Genomic DNA, 11,176 nt, shown 5'->3' with positions numbered 1-11,176 from the left:
CAACAACAACTCAGGGGCCTCCTCCACCTCCACAACAACAACAACAACAACCACAATAACAACAACAGCTCAGGAGCCTCCTCCACCTCCACAACAACAACAACAACAACAACAACAACAAAAACAACAACAACAGCAGCAGTTCAGGAGCCTCCTCCTCCTCCTCCTCGTCCTCCTCCTCGTCCTCCTCCTCGTCCTCCTCCTCCTCAACAACAACAGCAACAGCAACAGCAGCAGCAGCTCAGGAGCCTCGTCCTCTACAGCAACAGCAACAACAACAAGAAAAACAAAAACAACAACAAAAACAACAAAAACAAAAACAAAAACAACAACAACAACAACAGCAGCAGTTCAGGAGCCTCCTCCTCCTCCTCCTCCTCCTCCTCATCATCATCGTCATCATCATCAACAGCAGCAGCAGCAGCAGGAGCTCAGGAGCCTCATCCTCCTCATCATCACCATCAACATCATCATCAGCAGCAGCAGCTCAGGAGCCTCATCATCCTCCTCCTCCTCATCAACAACATCATCATCATCCTCAGCAGCAGTTCAGGGGCCTCCTCCTCCTCCCTCTCCTCCTCATCAACAATATCATCATCATCAGCAGCAGCTCAAGAGCCTCTTCTTCCTCCTCCTCCTCCTCCTCCTCCTCCTCCTCCTCATCAACATCATCATCAGCAGCAGCAGCTCAGGAGCCTCCTCCTCCTCCTCCTCCTCCTCCTACTCCTCCTCCTCCTCCTCCTCCTCCTCCTCCTCATCATCATCATCATCATCATCAACAATATCACCATCAGCAGCAGCTCAGGAGCCTCATCCTCCTCCCCCTCCTCCTCATCATCATCATTATCATCATCAACAAAATCATCATCAGCAGCAGCAGCTCAGGAGCCTCATCATCATCATCATCATCATCATCATCATTGTAGTGGAAATTCTGAAGAATGGTTCACTCAGACACTGAAGAAGAGTTCGGGAGTCCCAGATGACTTACACAATGAATATATATATATATACATATAGCTTCATTATACATATATATATATATACATATATATATATATATATATATATATATATATATATATATACATATATATATATGTATAATGAAGCTCGATCGTGGAGAATTCAGATTAGCAATTTGGAATTTTGGAATTTGGAATTTGACAGGCCTCCATGTATGGGCCTCATGTGTCTATCTATGTGTACACAAATTCTATTGGGCATAAGTGCAAAACAAGAAACTATGCACCTCTTTGCTCTAAATCACTGTATCTGTCGGCCTTGCTCATGTATTGTGCCCTGATAGAGAATGTGGAGACAGTCTGTCTGCCCGATAAGCCATAACCTTGGGACCTCAGGAGAAAGTATCTGGGGGATGCACTACTCTCATACTTGTGCAGCTGTGGACTGTAGTTGTGCAGAGTGACCAACTACTAGTGTGCCTGTTCAGGTTAGATGACCTATGACTGGACCCTTCACGACTGCATTGTCACCCATATAAAGAGAGACTCAGGGAACAATCTAAGAGCTAGTGAGGCAAGTGAGGCAAATTCCACAACAATCATCGTCATCATCATCATCATCATCATCATCATCATCAACAAAATCATCGTCATCATCAGCAGCAGCTCAGGAGCCTCATCATCCTCCTCCTCCGCATCAACAACATCATCATCATCAGCAGCAGCAGCTCAGGAGCCTCATCATCCTCCTCCTTCTCCTCCTCCTCTTCATCAACAACATCATCATCATCATCATCAGGAGGTCAGGAGCCTCCTCCTCCTCCTCCTCTTCCTCCTCCTCCTCATAAACAACATCATCAACATCATCAGCAGCAGCTCAGGATCCTCATCATCCACCTCTTCTTCCTCCTCCTCCTCCTACTCCTCCTCCTGCTCCTCCTCCTCATCAACAACATCGTCATCATCAGCAGCAGCTCAGGAGCCTCCTCCTCCTCCTCCTCTTCCTCCTGCTCCTCATCATCATCATCATCATCATCAACAACATCATCAGCAGCAGCTCAGGATCCTCATCATCCACCTCTTCCTCCTCCTCCTCCTCCTCCTCCTGCTCCTCCTCCTCATCAACAACATCGTCATCATCAGCAGCAGCTCATCATACTCCTCCTCCTCCTCCTACTCCTACTCCTCCTCATCATCAACAACATCATCATCATCATCAGGAGTCTCCTCCTCCTCCTCCTCCTCCTCATCATCATCATCATCAACAAAATCATCGTCAGCAGCAGCTCAGGAGCCTCATCATACTCCTCCTCTGCATCAACATCATCATCAGCAGCAGCAGCTCAGGAGCCTCACCATCCTCCTCCTCCTCCTCCTCATCAACAACATCATCATCATCAGCAGCCTCAGGAGCCTCCTCCTCCTCCTCCTTCTCCCCCTCCTCCTCATCAACATCAGCAGCAGCAGCAGCTCAGGAGCCGCCTCCTCCTCCTCCTCCTCCTCATCCTCCTCCTCATCCTCATCATCATCATCAACAATATCATCATCAGCAGCAGCTCAGGAGCCTCATCCTCCTCCTCCTCCTCCTCCTCCTCCTCCTGGCTCTTCTCTCTTGTAGTCGCCTCCTCAGCTCAGGAGCCTCCTCTTCTGTCTCTTGGTAAAGTATACCGATGGTGGCAGCTAACATTGGTCCATCCCTGATATAAATAGTTATTTTATCTTAAGTCTTTACTTTTTAAATCCAGTGTGAGACTCAAATAAAAGCCATTGCCAGAGATTTTCCTGCCATTGGCTCGTGATGTACAGAACATTCAAGGCTTGTGTTAATTAAAAACACTTCAGAAAACAAACAGTAGTAAATTGAAAAGAGGTTTTTGTTGCTTCCTCATAATAAATAGACATTTCATTGTTAGTGTAGCAGCTAAGCTTAGGATCTGTTGTGGAAAAAGTGTTTTGGAGCACTGTAGGCAGCGTCTGTGTGGGGGTTATTGTACAGTACCAGCAAGAACACATCGTCTCAAACTGTCAGCACCATTCTGTGTGCTCATGTCCTTGTGAGTTCATTCTTCCAAGCTTGAAGTGTCTCTCTAGGAACACAAGTCCATACTTTACACTCTTGGGTTTGAGAAAGGCCTTGGGTGTCATTTCTCTCAATGGCAGCGATTATGAATATATTCTGTTCAGTGTTCTCTCTTGAAGGGAGAGTTCACACCAAAATCAAAAATACACATTTTTCCCTGGCCTGTAGTTCTGTTTATCCATCTAGATTTTTTTGACATGAGTTGGCAAGTTTTGGAGATATTGACCATAGGAATGTCTTGTGGTGATCAATAGCACCAAAAAAGATGTTGCTCAGATGTTGGTGGACAGGTTTTCAGAAGACAAAGGTGGTCATCTCCATTTGCCTCAGGAGCGAATGCACAATGCACACAACCAAATGCAGAAATGTGAAAGAACATCCGTCTAAACTCTAGCTACCACAAACAACTTGGTTACAGTTGGACGTTATATGACAGGTTCACATGCTTTTCAAGTGTGTCCTAAAACAAAAGTCCCATTTCCACCAAGAGTAACAATTTGAAAGTAATGTGTCTGAAATGTCAAAGAGCTCTTACTGTAAACCAAGTCCTGTCCAGTCCACATGCATCTTTTCAACTTGTGAAGCTGTGTGTGTCTTGAGTCTTCTAAAGGCTGACTGTTATATGTGTCCTAGACAGGTTCTAGAATGTTGATACGTCCTCAAAGACACAAAAGAATTCTGTGATGTCACACTGACACACACACACACACACACACACACACACACACACACAGAAGTGAACACATCAGAATGTTAGGTGGCTGTGACGTCATCAAAGGGAATGTCATGACGTCACGGACCCTGTCAGTGTTAGGTTATAACCCTAGCACCATGTCATTATCATACCTCCACTGGTTTTCGGGGGATAACTTTTGAAAGGATCGTGGTAGAGACTTGAAACCAAGCTCTGCACCCCCATTTTCGGACATTCCGGATCCAACGGTGCCACCATCGAGTCACTACGACGTTGGGAAGTGGGTCAACCAGAACCTTGAGGACTCTGGTGCATGCCTCCACTGGTTTTCGGGGGATAACTTTTGAAAGGATGGTGGTAGAGACTTGAAACCAAGCTCTGCACCCCCATTTTCGGACATTCTGGATCCAACGGTACCACCATCCAGTCTCTACAAGGTCGGGAAGTGGGTCAACCAAAACCTCAAGCACTCTGGTTCATACCTCGACGGGTTTTTGTGGAATAACTTTTGAAGGGAATGTGGTACAGACTTGAAAGCAGGCTCTGAACCCCCATAACTTTGTCTGCACACACACACCCACACACATACACACACACACATACAGACACACACACACAGAAGTGAACACATCAGAATGTTAGGTGGCTGTGACGTCATCAAAGGGAATGTGATGACGTCATGGACCCTGTGCTTTGATCTAGCATGGGCTCTGTGATGCCATTAGTGTTAGGTTATAACCCTAGCACCATGTCATTATCATACCTCCACTGGTTTTCGGGGGATAACTATTGAAAGGATGGTGGTAGAGACTTGAAACCAAGCTCTGCACCCACATTTTCGGACATTCCGGATCCAACGTTGCCAACCTCAAGTCTCTACGATGTCGGGAAGTGGGTCAACCAGAACCTCGAGGACTCTGGTGCATACCTCGACTGGTTTCGGGGGCTAACTTTTGAAAGGATGGTGGTAGAGACGTGAAACTTAGCTCTGCACCCCCATTTTTGGACATTCCGGATCCAACGGTGCCACCATCGAGTTACTACGATGTTGGGAAGTGGGTCAACCAGAACCTTGAGGACTCTGGTGCATACCTTTACTGGTTTCGGGGGATAACTTTTGAAGGGATGGTGGTAGAGACTTGAAACCAAGCTCTGAACCCCCATTTTCAGACATTCCGGATCCAATGGTTCCAACGTCGAGTTACTACGATGTTGGGAAATGGGTCAACCAGAACCTTGAGGACCCTGGTGCATACCTCGATGGGTTTTCGGAGGATAATGTTTGAAGGAAAGGTGGTAGAGACTTGAAACTAAGCTCTGCACCCCCATTTTTGGACATTCTGGATCCAAGGGTACCACCATCGAGTCTCTACGAGGTAAACCACAGTTGTATTTACTGGTTATCCCTAAATATGGCGCTAAAGACCACGAAACAGAAATTCATCCTTTCAAAGCAATGTACAGTTGGATTAAAACTACCAACTGTAATTCATTGTAGGCCGCCAGAAATGTTGCTGCGGGCCGCCATTGGCCGGGGGGCCGCACTTTGAGAATTTATGCGCTAGAGGGTTGGGCTTCAGCATTCCGGACGGTTGGGTCTTTGTGAGTCTTCTGTTAGTGTTCGATGCCACTCGGAGATCGAACCGGAGTTTTTTCTGCATTAAAGGGTCTTGAGGCTAGATGTTGGGTTCATGAGCCTTTACATATTGGGAAGCTGGTCTCGAGTGACTACTTGAAATTTGGGGGCAATTTTTGGGTCCGTCCTCACGTGGTAGATATACAAGCCATGTGTCCTGGGACCACCATATATGTTAGTTTTTACAAAAGCTACTGCAAGTCAGTACACTGATATTTGGCTGAACAGGCCTCGGTCATATACTTGCAAAGTCTGCTAGTCATATGTTGCAAAGACTGGCCAATGGATTGTTAAACTTCGTAGGTCTTAGTCAGTGGGCTGATGGCCATTGCTGTTCACTGGTCAGGTTTAGCCATAGATGAGGATTTTTAAAAAGCTTTGGCTACAAAGTAGTTGACCTGGGTGGGACCCTAAATTGAACCACCATGGTCTGGGGCCCCTACATGACCTCTTAAAAGGACTAGCCTTGGGGAAGATGCAAGAGGGTTGGGATTCAGAATGCTGTACGATAGAGTATCTGTGAGTCTTCTGTTAACGTTTGATGCCACTTGGAGGTCAACTTAGAGTTGATGTTTTTTGGGTTTTTTTGTTACATGAAAGGCTCTCAAGGGTAGATGTTGGGTTTGTTGTCCTTCACATACTGAGAAGTTGGTCTTCAAAGACCTCCTGAAATTTGGGTCCAGTTTGGGTCCCTTTCTTTTTTTGATAGATGGAGTAACCATTGGACCTAATGTTCAGGTAGACTTCAACTTTGTAACAAAAGTGAGTGCAAGTCAGCACACCGATATTTGGCTGAATCGGCCTCAGTCATGCACTTGCGCAGTCTGTTAGTAACAGTCTGCAGATACTGGCTAATGGCTTATTGAGCTTCTTAAACCCCTGCCTGTGGGATGATGGCCTTTGCTGACCTCTGGCCAATTGTCGCTATTCATGAAGGGGTAAATAAAGATATTTGCTACAAAGTAGCGTTGGATGACCTGCGCTGGACACTAAATTGAAAGACTATGGTTCAAGGCCACTACAAGACCCCTGAAAGAGACTAGCCTTGGGGAAGACACTAGAGGGTTGGGCTTCAGAATGCCGGACGGTAGGGTCTCTGCGAATCTTCTGTTAGTGTTCGATGCCACTTGGAGATCGACTCAGAGTTTTTTCTGCATTAAAGGCTCTTGAGGCTAGATGTTGGGTTCATCCATCCATCCATCTTATCTATGGCTAAACCTGACCAGGGAACAGCAATGGCCATCAGCCCACTGACTAAGACCTACGAAGTTGAACAAGCCATTGGCCAGTCTTTGCAACATATGACTAGCAGACTTTGCAAGTACATGACCGAGGCCTGTTCAGCCAAATATGAGTGTACTGACTTGCAGTAGCTTTTGTTAAAACTAACGTATATGGTGGCCCTAGTTCACCTGACTCGTATATCTACCACGTGAGGATGTGCCAAGCCACTGCTACTGACTTCCTATTTCCTGTCACGTACTGAATGTGTGGGTCAAATTTTGTCCCTATGAATCAAGTGGAATTGCCCCAAAACGCTCCTCAATGCTCAGAGTTCCACTTCCAAATTTCAATCTATTCAGCTGGGTGTGACTCCAAATCTTCATCTATTTACATTCTAATTCTTAATTAATGCTTCCAAATGTATTTCAGCACACTTGACCCTCCATAAAACATGTAAACTTACCTAAATAAGTTTCTGCAAGTTTGGTCACAGTGTTTTGCAAAATTTGCACTTCAATCAAAAATTGACTCACCATGCCTTCCGACTGCCAAGCCACTGCTACTGACTTCCTACTTTCTGTCACGTACTGAATGTGTGGGTCAAATTTTGTCCCTATCCATCAAGAGGAATTGCCCCAGCAGTCAGGGAGTTTAAAGCCAGGTGGCCTGCATTCTTTCATACTGATGAGGTAAACACATGCTTGCCTTTTCCCCTCTCCTTATTATGCAATTTCAGTGTGCAGCTGTTAAAATGTAAAGTCTGATAAGGTAAAACAAAAGATGACCAACATTTGGAGAGAGACAAATCTCCTATAGAGGAAGCAGTTCTTTATTTTGGCCACTTGGGGGCAGAAGATGGCATGCTACTCTTCTAACTTCTACCAGATAAATGCTGAATTCCAGCAGATTACAACACTTCCACTTGAGACAAACTTCTTGGTACAGTTGGACAATATTTTACCCCAGCTGACATCTGTTTTCCAGAAGAAGGGAGATGTTTCTGGCTAGAAACTACCTGTAAATTTATGTATACGATGTTATGGAATTTTTTTTCATACATACTGTGACGACCCTGTTCAGTTACGACCCTGTTCAGTTTCTCCTGCCTGTGTCTCACCATGCTCTCTCTTTCAGGGAGTTGCCTGGTAGGCGGGGCTGAGGGGGAGTGCCTGCTGGCACCTGCCCTTGTGGGCTGGACCAGGCAAGGTTATAAAGGACCTCCCATTTGGTCACACTGTCTCTCTCTCAGCCGGGCCTGCTGCATCCTCGTCAGCCTGCTACTTTTGTTTGGTTTGTTGCACCCTACAACACACTATACACCATTTTTACACCCATCCATACATTACTAACATGACTGATAACTTTCTTATAGACACATCCCATAAGTTGTTTACTTTGTTCATTTGTTTTTTAGTTAAATAAAAACAACCTTCATAAGTTATATCTGTGTGTGGCCTCCCTTTTGTTGCCAGCCTTGAGCCAGCTGGTAACAAATGGGGGCTCGTCCAGGATAGTGCTGGGAATCTGGTAAATGTAAAGTTTGTTGAGGGAGTGTTTCACACAGATTTTGGGTTGCTCTGGTATTTCTAGGGACTTTGCTGCTTGACGGTTTGTATTCTTGTAAGCATATTGCTCCATAAGTTTTAGAGCATGTTTTCTTGTTCTCTCAGTAGGATTTGAGGGCTGGTAAGTTATTTGGAACCCTTATTCCTGATAGGCATAAGCAATGTGGGGCCCTGGCTGTCTCCATTGATGTTTTTTGTTTTAGTTTATTATTTTTGTGCAACAAGTGGTTAGAGCATTGCTCGGGGGCACTTCCAGGACTGTCCAGGTGATTTTCAGCATGCTGGAGGTTAACCGGGTCGCTGGGCGTTGTGTTTAATTCATCCTGCCACAAACTTGCATGAAGTCTAGGGTTGAGTGAGTCAGCTAGTATTGGTTAGGCAGTTAGCCAGAGGGATGGGGTTCCATATTCAAAGCAGCTCTTAGTCCTGTTGTGCAGTGGTGGAGAACTTTGTCTTTGCTTCTGGTTTTGGTCTATCTGTGGAAGGATTGAAATAGGTTCAGTGCAGGGAAGAGGAAAAAACACCCCCAGGTGGTAAAACTGCAAAATGGCTTCAGTTGAAGATTTTGTTCAAGCTCCATGTGAAGATTTGCTCAACTCTTACAAAAAAGATCAGCTCGTTCAAGTAGCTGAGTATTATAGCGTTGAGGTTTCTAAGAAGATGAATAAAGAGGAGTTGCTGGCCACGTTAAAGGCCCAATTGGTGGAGCTGAATATTTTGTCTCCTTCAGTGGAGGGTGCAGGTGCCTCAGTAAAAGCGTCTAGCTTGTCTGATGTAGCTTCTGCTAGGGTCAGTGTGTCAGGTAAAGTGTTGGCTCCTGTTTTGACTGGGCTTGGGACTGGCCTGACATTTGAACAACAGAAAGCGCTCCTTTTGCTACAACTCCAGCAGGAACAAAAGAATGTTCTGGAGGTAGAAAAGTTGAGACATGAGGCCCGACTTCGGGAAACTGAATTAGCCCATGCCCAGGCAACACAAAAGCTACAGTTGGAGCGTTACAAGTTGGATCTTATAAGTGAAGGCAAGCTTCAGGCTGAGCCAAAGATGGATGAGTCATTTTCACATGCTCCTCCCACTCCGTCTTTTGATGTTGCTGCCAACTTGCGGTTAGTTCCAAAGTTTAATGAACAAGACCCTGATATTTTCTTCGTGTTGTTTGAGCGTTTAGCTGATGCACGTAATTGGTCTGATGCTGAGCGTACTCTGCTGCTTCAATGTGTGCTCACAGGTAAGGCCCAGGAGGCTTTATCAGTCTTGAGTGTTACAGATAGTGGTAGCTATCAGTTGTCTAAAGCTGCTGTACTTAAGGCATTTGAGCTGGTACCGGAAGCTTATCGTCAACGTTTCAGATCAGCTAGGAAAGAGAAGCAGACGTACACTGAATTTGCTCGCAATCTAGCCACTCATTTCAATCGCTGGTGTGTTGCTTCTGAGGTAGAAACCTTGAAGGATTTGCAGGAACTGATTTTGCTTGAGCAGTTCAAAAATACTCTGCCTGACCGTGTTGTTACTTACTTGAATGAACAGAAAGTAGGCGAGTTGTCAGATGCTGCTAAACTGGCCGATGAGTTTGTCTTGACTCATAAAAGTTTTTTTGGTGAGACCCGTGGTCGTGGCAACTCTGGCTGTAGGGATAGCAATGTGGGGGCTTTCCCCAGCAAGTCACTGACAGAAGGAACAGATAAGTTTTTGGGTAGAACAGATTGTAGTTTCCGTGGGAAACTGGACCCCAACCGTGTCTGTAACTACTGTTTTGGTAAGGGGCACTGGCGAAATGAGTGTTCGGTCTTAAAGAAAAAAGCAAAGCCTGGTTATATTCCCGCAAAATCCTCTGGGGCTGCAGCATCTCTGCGTGCAGAGGAAAGAGGACGTGCCGTTGCTGCTGTGCAGGCGCACACAAATCCCTCTTCTTTAGAGTTTGCGTTCGAGGTTCCTGTGGTGGAGCAAGAACAAGTAAATCATTCAGCTAATGAGATTGATCCTGGTTATGCTGCATTTGTGTCAGATGGTTATGTTTCACTGGTTGGAAGTGATAGGAAAGTACCTGTTAGGATACTGAGAGACTCAGGGGCACTAGACTCATTTATTGTGGACTCTGTGTTGCCTTTCTCTCCAGAGACTGATACTGGGTCCAGTGTGGTTGTCCAGGGAATGGGTTTGGCTGTCTTTTCAGCTCCTCAGCATAAACTGACTCTGTCTTCTGATCTGGTGCAAGGTAATGTGACCATGGGAGTGCGTCCCTCTTTACCCATGGGAGGGATACAGGTCATTTTAGGGAATGACCTGGCTGGCGATCGAGTGTGGCCTGTTGCACCGGTAGTGGTGGACACCCCAACGTCTCAGGTAGAAGACTTTGGGTCTCCCAAAAATCCTCCTGTGGTACTACCTACCTGTGCAGTGACTCGTGCTATGAGTCAGGCTGATAGAAATTTATGTCCAGATAAGTCAGCTAAGGGAAAAAACCCGGTGTTTCCTGTGCCTGTTTTTCCCTTGCCCATGTCTCTCAGTGGCCTTGTGAAAGAGCAAAAAGATGATCCTTCGCTACAGCCACTGTACAGCCGAATTCTACCAGTCAATGAGGGAGAGAGTGCAGGTTGTGGTTACTTTCTCCAAGACGGTTTGCTGGTGAGAAAATGGGTTTCCCAGGGGGACTGTTCCTTAGGGAATGAGATGGTGCAAGTTGTTTTGCCCTCATCATTACGTTTGACTGTCCTTCAGACGGCTCATGATGGTGTAGCTGGTCATTTAGGAGTGAGGAAAACCTATGATCGAGTTACGCGGCATTTTTACTGGCCACGTTTGAAAAGGGACATTTCAGCCTTTATCAAAACTTGCCACTCATGTCAGTTGACTGGAAAACCAAATCAGGCAGTTAAACCTGCCCCTTTGTATCCCATTCCAGTTGCTGAACACCCCTTTGAGCATCTGATTGTTGACTGTGTTGGCCCTTTGCCACGTTCCAAGGCTGGTAGTAACTTTTTGCTAACTGTGATGTGTCAGGCTACATGCTAC

This window comes from Lutjanus erythropterus, unplaced genomic scaffold (genome assembly GCF_056507025.1).
Source record: "Lutjanus erythropterus isolate fLutEry1 unplaced genomic scaffold, fLutEry1.hap2 Scaffold_155, whole genome shotgun sequence".
In the NCBI taxonomy this organism is placed as follows: Eukaryota; Metazoa; Chordata; class Actinopteri; order Lutjaniformes; family Lutjanidae; genus Lutjanus; species Lutjanus erythropterus.
The sequence above is the reverse complement of the archived record's forward strand: the minus strand, read 5'-3'. Positions refer to the sequence as shown.